General features: G+C 40.9%; 1 protein-coding gene across 3 annotated transcripts in view; it reads left to right on the top strand.

The window, feature by feature from the left end:
• Window positions 1–237: 237 nt before the first annotated feature.
• The window catches only part of LOC127439995 (proline-rich protein 36-like), a 188549-nt gene continuing 166511 nt past the window's right edge, over window positions 238–22275 (top strand). For all 3 annotated transcript variants that reach the window (XM_051696336.1, XM_051696338.1, XM_051696337.1), the window contains exon 1: window positions 238–534. The gene's annotated coding sequence lies outside the window, so the exon portion shown is untranslated. The remainder of the gene's footprint in view (window positions 535–22275) is intronic.

Here is a 22275-nt window from a genome sequence, read left to right on the forward strand (position 1 = left end):
TGAACTATTCCTTAGGAAGAGAGATAGAGTGAATGAGAGAGATGAACACAGAGGAGCTGAGCCTATAGGTCTACGCGTGCGCTTACTCTGCTCCCCCACCCACACACACACACACACACACAACACACACACACACACACACACACACACACACACACACACACTGGCTCTGAGCTCATACACCATGGTTGATGTTCTTGAGCTGAGGTCGAGAGAGGGACAGATGGGATCCACACACACACACCGGAAAACAGCTCACGTCGTTCCGTGTAGCATTGATCACGTTTGAGACACTGAGAGAGCGACACTCAAGCATGGAAGAACAGGAGAGGGAGAATCAGTGACAGCCACACGGAGGAGAGAAGATGCCACGGAATGACAAGGATGGGATTTGGAAACCTGGGCATCACGCAAGCTTTCTGAAGATGCCAACAAACCCTCGTTCTCCTCGCCAGTGCTTTTGGTACTGAACGTCTTGAGGATTCTCTCTGCAGTTTGCTCGCACTCTTGCTCGGATCAAATGGGAAGTTTCTGGTGAGTAACTTTCATTGATGAATATAAAGATATATAGCTTTATTGATTAAATATCCATAAAATAAGAGAGACAAAACAGTATTTGTTCTCAGAGAATATACAGTATATTGAATACGTTTATTTTTCTCTCTCCACCCCCGGCATTTTTTTCTTGTTGCAAGCATGAACCTCACTAAATGTTAGAATTATGTTTAAAACTAGAAAATAATAATAATAATAATAATAATAACAATAACACTAATAATAATAATAAAAAATAATAAATTGCCAAAGACATATTTTAATATCTTATGCATTATATTGATTTTCATATAATTGTTTTGTTTGTTTTAACCTTCAGAGACCTAAGGAAATAGATTGATTTAAATATTTCCTCTTTTCTGTTTTGATCGTGTTTTTTAGGGAGACACTGATTATAAAAAATCTTTTTTTTGAGGCATATTTTGTTTTGGGGTGAATTTTGTCTGACTTCAGAAAACAATGACAGTCTATGGGAAAATCTTGATCTTGAATCTTGACTATTGTGTGACTTTAGCAAGATCTGACATTCAGTATGCAATTGTGTCCCCACCAAAACGGTTGATGTGATATAATTTAGAGTGTCAGCTACTCCTATGTGTAGTTTTTATTTATTTATTAATTTGTAACTCTCTCTCTATATATAGGTAATGTTTTATTGCTATAAACAAACATCACCATTTTCTTAATGTTTACATTTATGCATTTGGCAGACACTTTTATCCAAAGTGACTTACAGTGCACTTATTACAGGGACAGGAGTTAAGTGCCTTGCTCAAGGACACAATGGTGGTGGCTGTGGGGATTAAACCAGCAACCTTCTGATTAACAGTTATGTGCTTTAGTCCACTACGCCACCACCACATTAGGATGTTTAGATATTTTTATAGGGAAAAAAATGACAAAAATACTAAGAAAATAATTTTAGCAGTATTAAAATGACAAAATATTAAAAGTACAAAATTAAAAGAATAAACATTATAGAAGAGTGCATTACGAACAAGTTTATACACAACGTTAACAACGTTTGCTAACAACGTTTTTGAGCATGTAGTATATTATTTAATTTTTTTTCGGTACAAAATTCTTGCACTTTCCATGGATTCAGTTTTTGTAGTTTCTTAACGGAAGGGTCTTTGTCTGCAATCTTTTGCTGTTGGTGTGGTCTACTTATTGGCTCTTTTAATTGTGAACATGTTTTGATGGACAAATGCAAAAGTCAGAGTAAAAACATGAGTGTTCAGTGACGATCAGCCTGGATTTGAGCAGCTGTGCAAGGCTAAAATGATGAGAGCGCACAAACGAAAAGACAAAACAGCCAAGTCAGATCTTGCCTAAATACACACACACTGAAACATATTAGTGCTTCATTACATCCATGCACACACACACGCACACATATGCACACACACACACACACCCACACACAATATAATAAACATAAAAGCAAATGAACCTGCGTGCATTCTTTAAAATAATTGTGTTGGATCAATAGGGTGAGACAGAGAAGAAAGGTTTGCTTTGTTCAAAATCTGTGCACGTCCAATTTTACTACATTTACCAGGTACAAAAGCACTTCCCCATAATTTTCAAACAATAGAGCGTGTGAGTCATTTTGTGTGTGTGCTATCTGAAAAACAGAAAGAAATGTGCTCCAAAAGTGCAAACTGTAGAGGTCACTGCAGATTCCAAAGGAACTGAATGGCAGCATTGTATGGAGCTGGTAGAATGTGTGAGACTTGACTGGTTGTTGGTTTAGGGAAACAGTTGTATTGACTGTCATGTTAAAGTTTTAACAGCAAACCTTTCATAAGAGCAGTGTGGACCAGGTCTCATGTTAATGTTATGCCATCAATGGCAGGTGAATTGAGGAAACTGAACGGCCATAAACTCATATCATGTCATGAAAGACATTCTTTCAAAGTATTCTGTGCAGTTATGTCCCCAAATTAATTACTCTGCTGTTTATTGGCGGCAAACAACATAGGTCATTATTACCCACAGGATCATAGATAGCTAGTCTCACTGTGAATTCAGCAACAGTAGGTCGAAAGTTCAGCTGCTGAAATCGCTCTTTGCTTACTGAAATTCGAATCACTGCCCCCTGTGGCTGAAGCTGGAAGTGTTGTTGAACAAATGGGCATATGTGAGCTCAAGTTCTGGGTAAAATGTCCACTGAGTGGCGCCAAAAGCAAGTTGTGTTTTCATTGTAAATTATGTAATACAGTCAGCAGGAATGCAAATTTTATTAAAAATTCTCTCTAACCCAAACCCCAACCCTAATCCTAAACATCAGGAGTAAAAATATAATTTTCTGGGAAAATTAAACCTCAGAATCATGCTTGTCATTGATTATGTAAACGCGTTCTGATTTCCATGGGTCCAGAACCGTGTCTGTGAGGCTGCTCATGCAATGCACTGTCAGTTGCGCCATAGAAAAAGGTAAATTCTACATTTGGTAGCAACATGACAGAGTTGCCGTCTGATCATGTTGGTGAAACACTTGAGGAAATTAGATTTAAATGTCATTTTGAAAAAGAAAAAACAAATCCACTTTTATTGAAATTTAACCATGCATTATGTTGCACCTACTAAACAATCGCAAGTTCGACATCATGAATTTTGGTTTGCGAACATGCAAGAACCAATAAAGTTTGACGTTATTTATGTCCAGACTGTGACATAGTCACCATATTTGATTTGGGTGCTGCCATTAGTCAATTATTTGACTTGGGAGTGAACAGCGACTTAAATTTGGCCTGTTCATCATCACATAAAGTGATCATGTGGCTTTAAAAGGCTTGGAATCGACTATACATTTGTTTATGGTGTTTTTTTTTTTTGTCATTTTTGGACCTTGACACTCCGGAGTTTCTATCAGTTTTCATTATATGGCAAAAAGCCATGTGAAAATAGTTCATTTGTTTTCCAAAAGAAGAAAGTCAAATAATTATCTTTCTTGTATAGCACTTTTCACAATACAATCATTTCAAAGCCGCATTTCAGAAAACATTGTACAGGTTTGCAGCCGGTTTTCATTTTTGGATAAACTATATACTGTATTTAATTTTGTGCTATTCCTCACTTTGTACATCTAAAAAGATACGACATGGGACTCACTCTCTCACTTCCAATTCTCAGTTTGAGCCCACTTTGGCTCTCTATTCATTCTCATATCACCGTAAACTTCCTCTCTTTCTTAGAGATTGCATCACATTGGCAATGAGACACTTAACCTTCCTGATCACTCCCAAACTTTCCAGCACAATTATCTCTCCTTCTTTCACCTTTGCCATTTCTCATCATTTCCACACTACTACCCGCTACTATCAAGGTGTACACTATACGATTTTATCCACCAATTCGCCATCTGAGACAAATTTTGGGAATCGTAAACAATTGTAGAATCGATGGTCTTGGATCTTTATAGTTACATTTCAACTATAACAAACGACGCCCTAAAACAAAATAAATAGTTTGAGAAATCATAGGGTGCACACTGTATGAATGTGTCAACGATTTTGCCGTCAGAGACAAACTTCAGGAATCTTAAATGATTTCTTTCATTTTAGGGCAAAATCGACAGTCCTGGAAAATTTATAGTGACATTTCCTGATAACCCAACAATGGAATACATTGTTACGAAATCATACGGTGCACACTGTGCGTTTTTGTCCAAAAATTTGCCGTTAGAGACAAATTGTAAACACATTTCTTTTGTTTTAGGGCAAAATGGGTGGACTTGGGTCTTTCAGTGTAACATGTTTCCAGACGACCTACAACAAAATAAATTGTTTACGGAATTGTATATTGTACACTACTATTTTAACCACGATTTAGTCATCTGAGACAAATTTTGGGAATCGTAAGCGATTTCTTTGTTGTAGGGCAAAAGTGGCAGCCTTTTTACCGCTGAGACCTAGCACGTGTGGAGGCTTCATGCTATCCTCCAGAGAGCGAGAACCACATTATAGCAACCACAAGGTGGTTAACCGAACATGACTCTACCCACCCTAATGGGCCATTTGGTTGCTTAGGAAGCCTGATTGGAGTCACTCAGCACGCCCTAGATTTGAACTTGCGACTCCAGGTGTGGTAGTCAGCGTCTTTACTTGCTGGCCCCCAGGCCCCCGCGAGGAGCTGGTTTTTAAAAAAATCGAAGCATCATTGTTTTCTCTCACTTCAAGAGCACTCCACTAATGCTTCATCACAAGCACAACACCTGTTAATGGCCCTTAATGCAACAATTCACCACATGTTAAGCGTGTTAAACACTATTGGCATGAAGGAAAAATTGAATTTCTGATATAACCATAAAGAATGTGCTAAAAAAAAAATACAAATTAAAAATCAAGCGGCACTTGGTAATATTTGACCTCCCACATGAAGGTTACTTTTGCTTTCAATCTCTGTATTCTGTTCACACTCCCTAATATTGAGGTAAGCTTGGGGTAAAGCTTGAGTTAACTACATGCTCGAGTCTCATCTCTTTATTCCAACATCAGCTGGCATATATTGAAAATTAATGACGGGACGGCGAAGGAGAACACGAGTGGGGAGGTGATTTCCACAATCAAAGGTTCGTTGTGAAATCCTAAAAGACATGTCCAGAAAACACAGTGATAATCTGTTCACATGTGGAGAGAAAATCTAAAGGTCAGTAATACATAGTATATAGGCCTTTTTCTCTCTCCCCTATTAAATATTTTAAATAATCATATAATCATTCTAATCTAATGCATCGCAGTCTTAACTGTAGGCTATTATGTCCCGCATTAAACAGAATTGAACTTTTAACAACCTAAAGCATCAACTGAACTAATCAATATGTTAATATTGCATAGTTTGACTTGGATGAATTGCCATCTAAATTTATTTTAGTGCCGTGGGCTAATTTATGCATTATACATTTGCAGATGAAGAAGCTCAGCAACTGCGAACAGAGAGAGGTAGATTTAAAATATTTCATAAATTCAAAAGCTAGTATTTCTAAAAGTGAACTCTGCATTAGAAATATAGTTTTGATAGTCTTATCTAGTTTTGATTAAAAAAAGTGTAGAACATTCTGAGAATGTAATTTTTTCATTCCCAGAATTATAGGGCAAGGTTAATTAAAAGAAGTGCAATAATATAAAATAATAGGCAATAATTAGGGAATAATATATAGGCCTAATAATGGTTTTTTTTGTTCATTTGGTAATTTATATTTTTAATTTAATGTTTTTTTTTTTTTTTGTCTAGTAATTTATTTAATCGTTAAATCCAGAGAATGTTGCAGACATGTTTCAAAAGTAATTTAATTTAATTTTTGACTCATGTTAGTGTTCCAATAAAGCACACTGTAGCTTTTCTCCTAGTATTGGATATTTATTTTCATTTAATACATCTCCTGTATGGAGGGTTGTGATATTTAAAAGCATACTGAAATAACTTTACAGTGGAGAGGTAGTTAGGCGCTAATTTTGCCATGGAGTGAACACAGAGCGGGGTGTCTCTAATTCTGGAGCAAGTAAGGAGTGGGAAATGGACAACCTGGAGTGGAGCTGGAGCGGAGTGATTAAAGAATGCTTTGAGGGCAGAGGGGAAATTGTTGCCGCTCCACTCACATACTCTGTCTGATACCGACACCATTTCACTCGCTTTTAGCACCTCCCGCTGAACAATTCACTGGGAAACTGCAGCAAAACTTGTACCGAAGCACGTAATTCTGTTTTGCAAAAATATTGCCACAGTAATGTAATTGTCACAAGATCAGGCTGGTTTCTTTTGTCATACGGCAGAATTTCCAGTCTCAGATCTTTTAGCGCGACATGTTCTGGGGCTGCATGATGGCCGTCTGGTGAAGAATGAATAAGAGCACAGCAATTGCTGACATGCGTGTGTGTGAGAGAAACGTTCACTTAAAAATGTTTATTCTGGCTTGTCAATTTGAAACGCAATTGAAATATCTTGTAGTTTTGTGTTCCTTTAACATTATAATCGTACTATCAAAATCTGAAGCATGACCTCTTTTGCCCAGCTTAAACTGAATCGAAACAACAACAGAGTTGTTTTTCTAATTCAATTTTCCAAGGCAAAACATTTCCAGCATTAGTGCAAAGGCTTGCTTGGGTTTGTGCAGTGTTTTTTCAATGTGTCAATTAGGATGTTATATCAAACGATGAACGGTGACTTTAAACAGCCAGTCAACGCTGCCAAAAATGACCAAAGTCTTGGCTTAGATGTTTATTGTAAAGTTTGACATGAAAGATAGTCATGTTGCACAGTCTACCTTGGCTTTTATGCAAGATTTCACTGAGGTCACATCATCCAGTTTGACAAACAACAATTGTAAAGTACAGAAAAATATCTCGGTGTCCTGGGCTTTACCCAAAACAGTGAATTTTCACTACTCGTATGAATTAGATGTGAAGTCTAAACGAGATTCCCAGCAATTAGCCAGCTGGGTTCAGTGTGTGCTGGACGCAGGTCATTTCTGTCTGTGTAAAAGTGGCCCAGTGGGTGGAACCAGCTCATTAAACTAGGTGCCAAATGAAACTTTTTGGAGGAGCATGTTCAGCTAATCCCACCAATTAAAACAATAAGGATATGTAAACATCCATTGAACTTACACCTTCCAGTGTCTCTTCTCCACCCCAGATCTCCCTTTTTCTTCACAATTTCTCTTTATTCTTGGCATAGTAACGCTCCGGCAGGGGAAGATTATGTTTGAACAAATTTCTTGCACTTAAATGTAATGGCTCTAATTTGTAGATGAGGCAGTATTTATTTGATGCATACTTACAGTGAAATGTCCATCTGGAGCTTTTCTCAACACTTTATTATGGTTCATTAAGACCTGATCATTTAGCCAGTGCATTTTTAATCATTTATATATTACATTTTTATCCTTAATATTAATGCTGCTCCAATCCAGCTGAGTGACACAACTTCCCCTAATAGCACATGCACATCAAGGAGACTATTTAAAGTTTTCATCTGGATTATTTAATTTTTGTAACTACACATTGTTATAACACTTATACTTTGATCTATCGTATGACAGATGGCAGATTCAGAGAAATCAGAGTGAGGATTTTTATAACCCACATCTGGCTGAACAATCAATAAACTTTGAAACCATTTTTCTCAGTTTCAGTGTTGGCTTTGTAGGACCAGCATTGTCTGGGCCAGAGAAAATGAAGAAATTGTAACGCTAAATATGGCGACTGTAAAGAATTGAAGTCCCGCCTTGTAGTTAAAAGAGCCAATCAGCTGTTTGATAGAGGCATCCATAATGGCCCCCCTTACCTACAGGTACATAACACACCCAACATCAATAACTAAGCAAGCTGAAACTGTGCAAGTAAACAAGTTATTTTATTTTAAAAGTGTAAAACTTAAAAATGCAAAACTATCAACTGTTTAATAGCACATGAACTGCTTCAGAAGTAAAAAAAAAAAAAAAAATGAAAGGATATAATTTTAACTTATCAAACACACTAATCACATGCCAAAAAATTATAACTATCTTTAATGAAATTCCAGGACTTTGCAAATGAATAAGAAATAATTTAACTTTAAGGTAAGGTAGATGCTATTAACACTTACTGTAAATAGTGGCACATGCTATTTGCACCCTGGTGTAAATTGTGGTAGATACAATTTGCAAAGCACTGTATTAGTGCATTTCTAAAACATTATATAAGCTATTAAAACAACATTATTAGTGTACATACAGTAATTATTGTGACAGAATTTAAATACATCACTGGCAGAGAGACGAAATGCACCTGATTTGTTGCGTAATGGTGTCTAGTCATTCCTGTCTTTAAATGGAAAGCGTGGCTCTAGAGAGACCGTTCTCTTCCGTGTGAGCACATCATGACCAGTGCCGCTGCTACCTGTATGCATATTATGCAGTCTGTGTTGGGCACCAACTCCCCAGGGGGGCACCAGAAACTCCACTGGCTGCCGATCCTCTCATGTTATACATCAGTGAAGGACCTGATAGCAGTTGCAAAATGCAGATGATCTCCTCACAGCTAATAATAATTTAATAATTTTAATTATTTATTTAAAAAAATATTTGGCCATACTGAAGGGGTCCCCTGCAGACGCAGGGCTCTATGCAGCTGCTTTTGTTGCTTATTAGGCAGGGCCGGCACTGGCTGGACCACCCTGAAAAATAATCGAAATAGTTTTTCCCTCGATTTGAGCTAAAGCAGCAACATTTTTAATACCATTCTTGTCCGATTTCATTGTTTCATGAAACATAAAAAGAATATGAAAAATAGCATCGCACTACTTACAGCACAGGTTCGCGATGTAAACAAGAGTTGATACTTTTTTAACATTTTGACTCATGATTTTTCGATCTGTATGATGTTTTTACCAATTCCAATTATGATTATTGTGATTGCATTTTAGAAGTTTGTAAGGAAGTTCTTGGAAATGAAGATGCTGGGGCTGGCTTGACAAACACGTAGACATTTATTGTTGCACTTTTCAGTTGCACACAATAAGGCCGCTTTTCAGCAGTACACAAAAGGTTTGCTTTTCAGCTTCACTACACATAAACTCTGTTGGCTTTTCAGCTCAGCTCTACACATAAACTCTATTTGCTTTTCAGCTTCACTACACATAACCTCAGTTGGCTTTTCAGCTCAAAACTACATGTAAACAGCTTCGTTGAGTCTCTCTCTCTCCCTGTGTCTCTCCCCGACAGCAGCTCTCGCCGCGGCTTTATCTCTCACCCATTAATGCTGTAATCAGCCACAGCTGGGCGAGATAATCCGCTGCAGGTGTCCAACCTGGCCTCGCTCTGCACAGTAGCCGCTCGGCCCGCCTCACTCTCCACAAAGTTATACAGTGGAACTGTCACATGAGTACAGTAATAAGCGTCTGTGAATTTTTATGCCCAATGTGTGTACACATACTGTAACACACAAACCACCACTGCACTCGAAGTCTGACTGCTAGCATGAACATTACACCAAGTATACAGAGATTAGGGTTTGTTTTGTGTTTTGTTGTTTAATGTTCGTTACATGCTTGTAACAATGACTCAGGTTGAGTGGGATCCATGTGCAGTTTATTAACACAACAGGTTCAGAGTACAAACAGGCATGGGTAAAATAACCAGGGCAACCAACAATATTGGAGAAAGGGCAGTAATGTAGTGAAACAGGCAAAGGATCGGGGCAGGCAGCAAAACAGCAATAGAGATAGTCCAGGCAAACACAGTAATAGGCAGGCAGCAGAGAATCGTACAAGGTCAATCCAAAGCAGAGTCAAACACGGGTAGATCAACAGAGTAAGTAATAACGCTCAGAAATGTAGCCGGAGCAAACAAGACTTCGCAATGAATGAACACACATCGGGCTTAAATAGTCTGAGTGATATGAGGCAGGTGTAGGGTAATCAGTCCAGGCATGTGGGCACTTGGGAAATGTAGTTCAATGTTAATATTCAGGTGAGTGAGACCTCCGGTGGTCAATTGAGGAATCTTCACCGGCGTTCGTGACAATGCTGTTAATTTATCTCTGCAGTTTGGTTTAATGCATTACATCTTTTAGTAAAAATTAAGTTTGTTACTCTTTGTCTGTTAGCGATTGGGATACTATTGGTGAATTCATCAGGACTACCATAAGTAGTCATATAAATGGGCACCATACAATTTCTGCAAGTGTATTCATTTATTTTTATCATTTGCTTATTTAAGTGTGTCAGTTATTTCTCATTCAAATCAGCATACATCTGTAACATAGGCACAATTCTGGTTCAAGTTACATCTGCCAAACCTTAAATAGCAGCAGTTAAGAATTTCCAAGCGTTTGAATGACAACATTTTTCAAACAATTGACTTTTAATTAATTAGCAAGCAATTCCAGAATAAAATGAAATATTGGTTATCAGTATCGGCCACAATAAGCTGTTAATTATCGGTATCGGCCCAGAAATTTCACATCAGTGCATTTCTACTGTTCAGTGTTTCATGCCATTCTCTTACAAAAGGTTTTGAATTCATTTGCAATAGTATGCATCCCATAATAGTACATTTTCTGTTCCCTCACAATAGTTTTGTGTTCCCCTGAAATAGTTTGCATTCCCTCACAGTAGTTTTGCATACTCACAGTAGCTCCACTCCTCATGGAAATTAACCATGGTTTTACTACAGTAACCACAGTTTAGCTATGGTATTTGTAGTAAAACCAGAGTAACCACAAAATTTAACAAGTTTTTTTCTACAGTAGCCCATTACGATATTCGTAATCATAGTAATATTTTAGGATACCAAAACTATGGTAATAAAAATAATTACCATTCTGCCAAAAAAAAAAAAAAAAAAAAAAAAAAAGTTTAACAAATACCATAGTTCAACTATGGTTACTGTAGGTAAACCATGGTTAATTTAGTAAAGGATGGATAAAGCTATTGAAAGGGAACCCAAAATAATGCAAGAGAACACAAAACTATTGCTAGGCAATACAAAAAATTTTAGGGGAAGTGGGAATGCAAAGTTTTTTTAAGAGAACACAAAATTGTAATGACACACCAGCACAGGAACTGGAGATGAACACAGGTGCGGGAGTTTATTGAACAGAACTCCTGGCGGCAGCGACTGGGGAACGACCTCCGAGGCCGTGAGCACCGGCAGCAACTGGGGAACGACCTCCGTGGTCATAAGCATGGGCAGAGACTGGGGAGTAGGAACCCTTCTTCTGGACAGCTGGGAGCATTATACTGGCTACTGGCATTGGCTCTGGGATGGTTGAGGCTACTGGCATTGGTACTGGCTCATTAACCGTGGCAGGCATGGGCACTGGCTCCTTAACCGGGGCAGGCATGGGCACTGATAATCTGTGAGGAATGGTCTTCATGACTCTATGTACCGACATCAGTGGGGGATTATTCACTTTAGAAGTGAGTGCAAACAATAACGGGGTAAACTCCGTGGTCTTCGAAGCAGGCGGCGGTGGTGGCACAGGGTTCCTGCCATGCCCAAAGTGTATGGGGAGAAGGCTGAGAGAAGAGTTACCTTGGGGGTGATGGGAGTGAACTTCTCTGTCCTGTGTGTCAAAAATGTCGAGAGGTAATGGATGTCCAGTGTGGCTCGGACATAATCTGAAAAGGAAAGATTTTCAGCCTCCAGAAGAGCTGTAGGTCTGTGAAAGTTTAGTCCCATTCCAAAGATGGCTCTGAGGTATGAGTCCGAGATAGTGGTTTTAGCAGCGAGTTGGTAAAACTTAGCTGAGTATTCCCGGAGAGGAAGATCCTGCCTAAACAGTTCCATGAATGCCCCCGTCGGCTCCATGCTCTTGGGTGACGAACAAGCTCCGTGAGCGGATCTTCATCCGTAATGGCGGCAGCTCCCACTGGGTTCTTTTTCGGAACTGGAACTGGAGATGAACCCAGGTGTGGGAGTTTATTGAACAGAATACAGAGGAAACAGGTAAGTAGCATGAGGTGAGTGTTCAGGCAAGTAAACAGTCTTATTAAAACAGCCTTTCGTAAAACCAGAGAACATAGGCAGAAGGTGATCAACTGATCGCCACTAGGATCCACAGATCTGTATTTCTAGTCCAATCCTTGCAAAAACAGGAAACATAAACTCCAACCGGGTTCCAGACTCTCAACATCCATAAACTGAGGAGCAGGTCAGTATTTAAAGGCATAATGCACATTGAGGGTTTTCAAGGTCATTTATCTTGCACATCCAGAGCAGATCGTTGATACACAGGTAAGTTACACACAGGTAAGTAGGTATACTGCAAACTCAGGGTTCTCAAGGTCACTTATCTTGCACATCCAGAGCAGATCGTTGATAAACAGGTAAGTTAACACACAGGTAAGTCATTTCCTCTGAAACAGAGCGAAAGGTGAGTCCTAGGAACATACAACAAGGCTAGACACTAACTGAGTGTGAGGTTTAAGTGCAAGTCCAAACAGGGTGATGATGAGCTGCAGGTGTGTATGATTAACACTCAGGCGAGTGAGAGCGGGTGACTGACGGAGTGAGGGAGAGAGAGCAGGGTGTGGCATGAGAGAGGGAGTCCGGTGGATCCGTGACAAAAATTACATTGCTGATTGAAATGAAATGTTCAATTAAAATATTTGATGAAATGTTATTAAAATATATATTGTTGACAAACAGTTTAGGAGATTTCTGTTTTTCTCCATTTAAGCAAATAGGAGCTGTACTTTTATGGCATTTGCGTACATAAAAAATAGCTGCCCAGGGGCATTACCAAGATGGCCATGGACAGAACTGACTTTTCTTCAGGGGACTTTGTCAAGGCCCATCCATCCAGTATGAAAACAGCTTTAGCATGGACTTTACAGCTTCCTCTGAGTAATGTTTTTTCAAATCTTCAATTTAGTCTCAATAGATTTTCTTGTAAATAAACCCTTGATCACAAACAACGAACAGCCAGCAACAATATCATGCTTCAGTTGTTTAACAGCATGAAAACATGGGACAAATACTGATTCAACCAGGCAGTTTTTATGGATTATGTAACTGTCTGCATTTGCTAACATGCACTGACATAGCACATTAAGACTCAACAGACAAATTGCACTGAGGTTACTGCAGAAGAAACTGATCTTGTATTATTTTCTCATAAATGTTATTGCCTTAAATGGTCATTTAGGGAATTTGACTACAGTAATGCCATTACGTTGGGATTTATTTGTTTATCAATCATGTTGTTGTGCAGGAACTCAGCTTTCTGACAGGTAGTCCCTAGTGACTGCGAATCAGCTGTGTGTCGGTGGACGAATAAGGGACCGCTCATGCACAATGTTTTCTTGCACTCTGTCTGCGCTAAGTTTTAATTGTGGCACTTTGGACACACGAGCCAGACCGTATTTGGCTGCGTCTCACTGTATTTTCAGTTGATTCGCAGGGCACCAGATTTACATCAGTTTTAAAGATCCCATGAAATCACTTGATGTGTTGATGTATTTTTTATTGAAATAGGAAATTTGGGTGAGATATCAAAGGGCTCATTCCTTTTTTTAAATAGTCAAAAAGTTTACATCACTTGCAAACCATCATTTGCTACATGCAATTGCTAGTCAGAAGTAGGTAGAGGGACATTCTCATTCTAGAAAGCATTTTAACTGACACAAATTTTGATATGTCCATGAGTGCAAGATGATGTCATCAATGTCATTGGTCTGTTTGCAGAAATTGAATTTTGTCAACTTTTAGGGGAAAACCACAGGTGTTTTCAAACTTTTTGATGTCAAGGACCCCTAAATATGATGATCTCTCTTTCCGCTGTCTGCCAAAGCAGACAAAGAGCTACTCGGAGCTTCTAAAGCTCTGCTTGCGATCCAAATAGATGCGTAAAGTATGCATCAGACACAGCAACGCTAAGGCTGGGTCTGCCTCCTCCTGGGGCAGGGCTTGCAGGTTCACCACCTGATCCCTAAATGAGGTCGTGGGAACCTTGGGCACATAGCCCGGTCGGGGTCTCAGAATCATGTGAGAGTAGCCCGGACCGAACTCTAGGCCAGGAGGACACCCTTGGCGATGAGCAGACGAGGTGCGGGGTCTTGAACCGCGCCAAGGCAGGATGTGCTGAATAGCCTCCATCTGCCGTTTCATCACCGAGAACTGCTGGGAAAAGTCCTCGACGGTGTCGCCGAACAGACTGACCTGGGAGACGGGGGCGTCAAGGAACCGTACCTTGTCAGCTTCTCACATCTCGACCAAGTTGAGCCATAGGTGGCACTCCTGGACCACCAGGGCGGGCATCGCCCGCCCAAGAGTTCATGCCGTGACCTTCGTCGCTCGAGGGGCGAGGTCGGTCGCCGAGCGCAGCTCATGCATCAGTACCGGGTCAGAAATACCCTCGTGCAGTTCTCTTAGCGCCTTGGCTTGGTGCACTTGCAGGATTGCAATGGCGTGCAGGGTGGAGGCATGCTGTCCAGCGGCACCGCAGGCCTTAGTCGCCAGAGACGACGTAAACCTACAGGCGCTGGATGGGAGTCTTGGGTGGCCCTGCCAGGTGGCGGTGTTTTGCAGGCACAGGTGCAACCGCCTTATCCACCTGGGGAATCACCGAATACCCCCTGGCAGCCCCACCATCGAGGGTATTGAGAGAGGAGGAGCTCAGAGACCGGGTCCAGGCAGTGAAAGGTGCCTGCCGCGACCTCGTGAGCTCCTCATGCACCTCCAGGAAGAAAGGGACCGGGGCGGGGCATGTCAAGCTGCGAGGGTTCGGGGGGGTGGAGTATTCCACTCCAGCCCGACGCACGCAGCCGCCCGGGCAAGCACAGCTGCCAGCTGTGCGTCAGCCTGTGACTGGGCGACCACACGAAGTTGGGAACCCAGTCGAGTACTCAGCGTCAGCCTGCTCTCCGATGCTGCAATCGAGAGCTCATCCACTTCGCAAGGGGCCAAATTAGATCGTGAACTCACCCTGAGATGAGCTGGCAGTCTCATCCCAGCGGGGCAAAGGAGCTTATAGGGGAATGGGAGGTCCGTGGGGAGATACCTGGCGGAGTGGCTCCATTGGGATCCCCAAATCTCCCCCAGTGCTAAACGACGCAGCCTCAAACCCATAGGTAGAAGGACCGAGGCGAGGAGCCGCTGGGGTGGCTTTTTCCTCTAAGGAAGGAAAAAACCGCGACCACAACGTTGCCCTGGTCACGCTCTCGTAGTGAGAACATGACCTGTCCATGAACGCTGTCTCAGCATGGGCAGCGCCCAAGCACGTAAGACCGCGATCATGGCCATCGGAAGCGGAGAGGTAAGGACCGTAACCAGGAAATACACACAAACGGAAAGGCATCTTTAAAAAGACGCTCTCCATTAATGCCACTCTTTTAGAAGGGAAAATATACTCTTTCAGTAGGAAGAATATACTCTTTTAGCTGCTGAAGCTGCTGAAGCGTTCTCTGCACTCCACCGGTGCAAGAGGGGGAGAAGACATTGTAATGCGCCGTTAATCCAACAGCTTTTCGAGGTGAATGGAACGGCAGAGGATTCAGCTCGCTGAACACAACTGCTCTGCTCCGAAGAGAAAATCTGAATGAGTGGTTGTGAGCCAGCTCCTTTTATACCCGTATGTCTGTGGGAGTGGCATGCAAATTCCACTCGCCAATTCCCATTGGCTTTTCTCAAAGATCAGAGGTTTTTGGGGCTCCTAAGAGCGACCCCTAGTGTCACTACATCGACACAACGTCGAGTGAGTGACAGATAGGGAAGTGAGTTTATTTGCAAAGATATATGGAAGGTCCATGTAAATGAAGGTACGCCGAGCCTAATTTGATATTTTTGTGAAAAATAAGTAATTGCACATAAAAGACCATGTCTTTTAGCAGCGCAAAGTCTAAACTCAGTCCGTGCATTCGTGCAGTTTGGGGATTCCACCAGCAGGTTTTAAAGTGCATGTGCCGGGACTCACAGTGGAACATAAAAGTCAGCTGACAAGAGTTGTGTGTCAGTAAAGCAATATGATTAAATATACTTACATTCCCTACAATTCAACATATCCTACATCCAGTTAGTCCCGACGAGCACCACCTTTTCCATGCAAATAAAGAGCGTGTCATAGATGTATACCTGACATTCAAGAAGGACGTAGTTACTATGTTCTTGATTTCAGCGGGACAGTCAGACAGTTTTTCCGTAGTCCAATATATATATCTATGCTTTTTTGGATAGGTCACTTTTCATTTTCTGTGGTGCTGAAATGCTGCATCTCTATGATTTATTTTCTTTACTCTCCTTTTTTCACGTTTGTTGAAAACTACAGAAAAATAAGATATTCTGATATAACAAATCTGTAAATTTCAGTCTGAATCCTCCTCTCACCAGTCGTAAATACTTTAAACTTCACTACATTAAGTATTATCCTTCACAAGTCAGTAGGTATAGGATCCTAGAATTGATTGTTTGGGGTCCCCAGCTGCAAGGACATGCTGTAAATCGGCACCTATGCATACTAATACCTTATTGGCTGTCTGCATTTATCGCTTGCACTTTGCACACGCAATTTTGCCAACCCACTTCATAGACATACTCACTGACTATGCGCGGATGACGTATCGTATAGCACTGTGCTAAAGACGTAGCAGTCTTAAAATACAGCCTAATGTTGCAGAACTCCAATTTAGATTACATGAGGTCTTTAAAACAATGGACCAATTACATGTATTTAGTAAGCAACTCAACTGAATGTTAAGTGTTTATATTATTAACAATGTATGGGAGTTAGCACACCAATAAGCGTGCCTTCTGTTCAGTGTTGTTGTGCTCCCTCTAACTGTGCACAATGCAAGAACGCATTCTGTGTGATCGGCTTCTAACAGCATTTGACGTGCGGTGTCTCGCTCCATCTTTCTTGCTTGCTTTTTCCCCTTTTCAATTCAAGCTCAATTTCAATGAGCATTATCACAAAGTGACATTGCTACCGCACACAGCTTTAAAACGATCCAAGTGTCACTTTGGATGCTTTCAGCTTTAAACATTTTTTTTTCTCCCTCTTTTTGTGCCTATATGGTCTTGAATAGGTTGCTTTCTCGCTATAGTGCCATAGTTGCTTTGTTTAGGTGTTTTCTGCAATAAGGTAGCTGAAATGAATTTTCTTCCAGCTCTTTTTCTCTTTCTCTCATTCTCTCAGTCACAAACACATATAATACTTCTGGTATAACACCAATAAACCTATGAAAATAATCATGACCTTGGCTGACACTGATTTTAACCTCATACTTCAGCGCACTGGCATGGGAAATTGATGGTGGGATTCCATGTTACATTTGAAATGCAAAGGAGTGGTTCGATACAACCGTACAACTCTCTAAAGCAGAAAATCTCAAATTGTTTTGTTTCAGCACCAAAAATTTATATTGGATATCAAGTGGTGACCCGACACACAGCTAAAATTGTTTTATTTTATTCAAATGTAGGGTAAACCTGTGTTTAATATAGTCTATTTATCTGAACCTATTATATTTATTATCCAGTTTATTTCCTAATATCAAACATAATTCAAAGAGAACATATATTACAAGGGAGGAAAACTTTGTCCATAAGTCTTGGAGGTCCAGACTTACCACTATAATATCTTCACAAATTTTAGAAGGGTGATGATGTATAATTTTAAAAACCTTTATTTTGGCGCATAGCACAGTGTTTGTCTTTTATTCGACAGTGCTGTTTATAATGTCAGACTGTCAAGCTGTTTGTGAGGTTTGACTTCCTCCATAGTGCTTTAAACTAGAAAATTCTCGCTAGAATTCAAATGGGTCGCATCAGTTGTGTGGTCTGCGGTGCGATATCAAGGGTAGACTGGTTGATGTGTGCGTGCTCCAGAGATACAGTAGATTAGAGAAGAGCAGATCATTGGCGCCATGATGGTTCGCGCGAAAACTGAACTGGAAATTATCAGTTTGCTTCATATTTGCCTCGGCTGCCCGAATTTTCACTTGGGGAGCTGCCGAAAATCTTCCAGTGGAGATAGAGCCATGACATTGTTCTTTCACTGCTGTCCACGAGCCAATCCGAACAGACCTGGGTCACCACCCACCAGTTGAGAAAAACTGGTTTAGCGCATGCTAACATATAAAAAGACGGCCCTCAGAGGTGGAGGTCTTTCGAGGTTGTGTCTTGACTATGCCTTGCTATCTTATCTGCATCTTGCTGGATAAGCATTAGGTACGTACATACAACTCTATTTAATGAAAAACACTGTGACACTGCTAGTATTATGAAGCTTAAGTCAATCAAATCAAATCAAATCACTTTATTGTCACACAGCCATATACACAAGTGCAATGGTGTGTGAAATTCTTGGGTGCAGTTCCGATCAACATAGCAGTCGTGACAGTGATGAGACATACGCCAATCTACAATAAACATCAAATTAACACAACGCAATTTAAACATCTGTTATACATAATTAAACTCGACTTAAAACATCAAATTAACACAACACAATTTAAACATCTGTTATACATAATTACACAACTTAAAACATCAAATTAACACAACACAATTTAAACATCTGTTACACACAATTACACTCAACAATATACAATAATAACATACATTGCACAGTATACAGTATGCTGTTTTTGTTTTTTTTGTTTTTTGTTTTTTTGTTTTTTACTATATAGATACTATATAGATACACATTATTCAATAAAAATTAAAATATATATGAAAAAAGTATATATATAGAATGTACAGTATTGTACTGTATTGACATTCAGGCTGTCGGTTGATAGTCAGTTGTTAAGAGAGACATAATATAATGACAGTAATATAATTTATGACAGTCCGGTGTGAGATAAAAGAGTAATAAAGTGCAGGGATGATGTATTTTGATCGTGGGAGATCAAGAGTTCAGAAGTCTGATTGCTTGGGGGAAGAAGCTATCATGGAGTCGGCTGGTGCGGGTCCTGATGCTGCGATACCGCCTACCTGATGGTAGCAGTGAGAACAGCCCATGGCTCGGGTGGCTGGAGTCTCTGATGATCCTCCGAGCTTTTTTCACACACCGCCTTGTATATATTTCCTGGAGGGAGGGAAGCTCACCTCCGATGATGTGTTTGGCAGTTCGCACCACCCTTTGCAGTGCTTTGCGGTTGTGGGCAGTGCTATTGCCGTACCAGGCGGAGATACAGCCAGTCAGGATGCTCTCCACAGTGCAGGTGTAGAACCGTGTGAGGATGTGGCGGTTCATTCCAAACTTCCTCAGCCGTCTCAGGAAGAAAAGGCGCTGATGAGCCTTCTTCACAACGACTTCAGTGTGGACGGACCATGTGAGTTCCTCAGTGATGTGGACACCCAGGAACTTGAAGCTGCTGACTCTCTCCACTGGTGCTCCATTGATGGTGATTGGACTGTGTTCTCTGTCTTTTCTCCTGAAGTCCACCACAAGCTCCTTTGTCTTACTGACGTTGAGGGAGAGGTTGTGCTCCTGACACCAGTGTGTCAGAGTGTGCACCTCCTCTCTGTAGGCTGTTTCATCATTGTCAGTGATCAGACCTACCACCGTCGTGTCATCAGCAAACTTAATGATGGCATTGGAGTTATGTGTTGCCACACAGTCATGTGTGTACAGGGAATACAGTAGTGGGCTGAGAACACAGCCCTGCGGGGCTCCAGTGTTGAGGGTCAGTGATGAGGAGATGTTGCTGCCTATTCTAACCACCTGGCGTCTGCTTGACAGGAAGTCCAGGATCCAGCTGCACAGCGAGCTGTTTAAGCCCAGAGCCCGTAGTTTCTCATCTAGCTTGGAGGGCACTATGGTGTTGAATGCTGAGCTGTAGTCTACAAACAGCATTCTCACATAAGTGTTCTTTTTTTCCAGGTGGGAGAGAGCAGTGTGTATTGTAGATGCAATGGCATCATCAGTGGAGCGGTTGTTACGGTAAGCAAACTGCAGCGGGTCAAGATTGAGTGGTAATACAGAGCAGATGTAATCTCTGATTAGTCTCTCAAAACATTTGCTGATGATGGGGGTCAGAGCAACAGGACGCCAGTCATTTAAACAAGTTATTTTCGATTGTTTTGGAACAGGCACAATGGTGGATGTTTTAAAGCATGTGGGGACTACAGACAAAGAGAGGGAAAGGTTGAAAATGTCCGTAAAAACACCAGCCAGCTGGTTCGCGCACGCTCTGATGACGCGGCCCGGAATGCCGTCTGGACCCGCGGCTTTGCGGATATTCACCCGTCGGAAGGATCGGGTTACATCCGCTACAGAGACGGAGAGTGAACTAACCTCTGTAGCTTCAGCCGCGAGAGCTCTCTCCACGAGGGCGGTGTTATTTCCCTCGAAACGAGCATAAAAAGTATTTAGCTCATCCGGTAGAGAAGCAGCGGTGTTCATGGCGGAGTTTTTTTTCCATGAAAGTCCATGGTAGTACTATGGCACCGGGATTACTAATTTAACATACAACTGTCTATTGAAGTGTTTCTTTTCTATTGTACTGTTTTACTTAATATTTGAGAATATGAGCTGGCTATATCTTTTATAATTTTATGCACATTTGTTAACAGCCAGATATGTTCTTTGCAATAAACAATCGCTTTAACATGCTGATTTGTTTCTATTGATTTGTTGCACCCTCTTGTGGATGTAAGAGCAAACGTCGATTTAAAAATCAGATGTCTTTTAGGGTTTTCCCATTACCTGAAATAAATATTTCATTTAAAAATTTGAATTTAGTTTCTCTGCCCTGTTGAACGCCCTAGATGAGAACATGTCATGCAAACTGTCCATGTTGGCATCTGGCTAATCTTCAACCATTTAACAGATTAATTTGCTTCTAAAATAATACATAGTTTTCTTCATCACACAGCCTTTAGCATTTAGCATTTTTTGCCTTTGATTTGAGGCAAAAAAGTATTTGAAAATTGGAAAGACAATGTAAAAGACTGTGTACTTAATGTCTTTCATGAGGTAATGCATGGGTTCTCAACCTTCTGAAACATGCCCCCCCCCCCCAAGTCTCTCCAATCATATTTTCCGTCTCCGAGCGATTTTGGTACTTTGTTTTCAAGGCTGTCCATTTTGAAAACCCAGCCTCGTACAGATAAGATGAGGCGAATGGAAGGAGTAATTTTATGGCGGCATCAGACAACTGAGGATATTCACTCATCACAGCCAACCAAAACGAGGGTAGAGAGCAAGAGCTATAGAGGTGTTGCAATCTGGTGTCACCTTTTAATTCAAATAACTGCTCCTCCATTTTGATTGTAAGGTCTTTGCCTGGGCAACTGAAGGGGTCTCTAGCCAAAGCAAATGAACTGAAATCCTCACTGAAATAATGGCAGAATTGTTGTTTCAGTCCATCAACATGGTGAAAGATTGAGTCTATCAAAGGAGTGATATTTCTCCCAGTCTCTTTCACACAGTTGGCAAAGTTGGGAAACATGTCAATATTTTTATTAATCAACCGATCACACCAAAGATCCAGTTAGCCAACGAATGCACTGACTTTGTCTGAAAGAAGCAAGATGTTGGCATCTCTCTCTTGCATTGATGTGTTCAAAAGATTAAACCTATCGAAAATGTCTACAAGGTATAACAACTGCGCTAACCACAGGGGGTTGTCCAGAAAACGCGCAAGGTCGGACTTCGCATCAACAAGAAACGTCTTTACCATACAGAATCATACAGTGGGTCCACTTGGCTGAAGGGGCTAACTGCTGGACACGAGTGACCAGACCGCTAACCCTCCCAGTCATTGGTGCATATCCCAACACATATATCCCATGACATTCCTGCATCCCATATATACCCATCCAGATCTTCAAACAATGCCTCGCCAGTTGTGTGGGCTGGAAGACACTGACAGAAAAGAATGTCCTCCTCAGTGTTGCTATCTTTGACATATCTGACATAGGTAAGCAACTTTACTAGCCCTGCAACATCAGTTGTCTCATCAAGCTGCTTGGCATAGGAGTGGCTTTGCATGATGTTAGCTAGCAATTGCTCCTTAACATCACTTGCCATGTGAGATATATGGTGATTAACGGTGACATTAGAAAGGGGGATGTCACCAATCTGTTGTATGAAATTGTTTCCAAACATGACTTGACAGATATCTTTATCAGCAGGTAAGATTATGCCTTGGCTATTGTGTGCGGTTTTCCTAATTTAGCAACTCGTTACAAGACGTAGAAGGACACTTCTAGACACTTGTTAGAGACTGATGTGTGTTTGCTGATGTTGCGTTTCTGCTGTACATGACAAGATAACTTTCATTTAAAAA

The sequence above is a fragment of the Myxocyprinus asiaticus genome, chromosome 4 (genome assembly GCF_019703515.2).
Source record: "Myxocyprinus asiaticus isolate MX2 ecotype Aquarium Trade chromosome 4, UBuf_Myxa_2, whole genome shotgun sequence".
In the NCBI taxonomy this organism is placed as follows: domain Eukaryota; kingdom Metazoa; phylum Chordata; class Actinopteri; order Cypriniformes; family Catostomidae; genus Myxocyprinus; species Myxocyprinus asiaticus.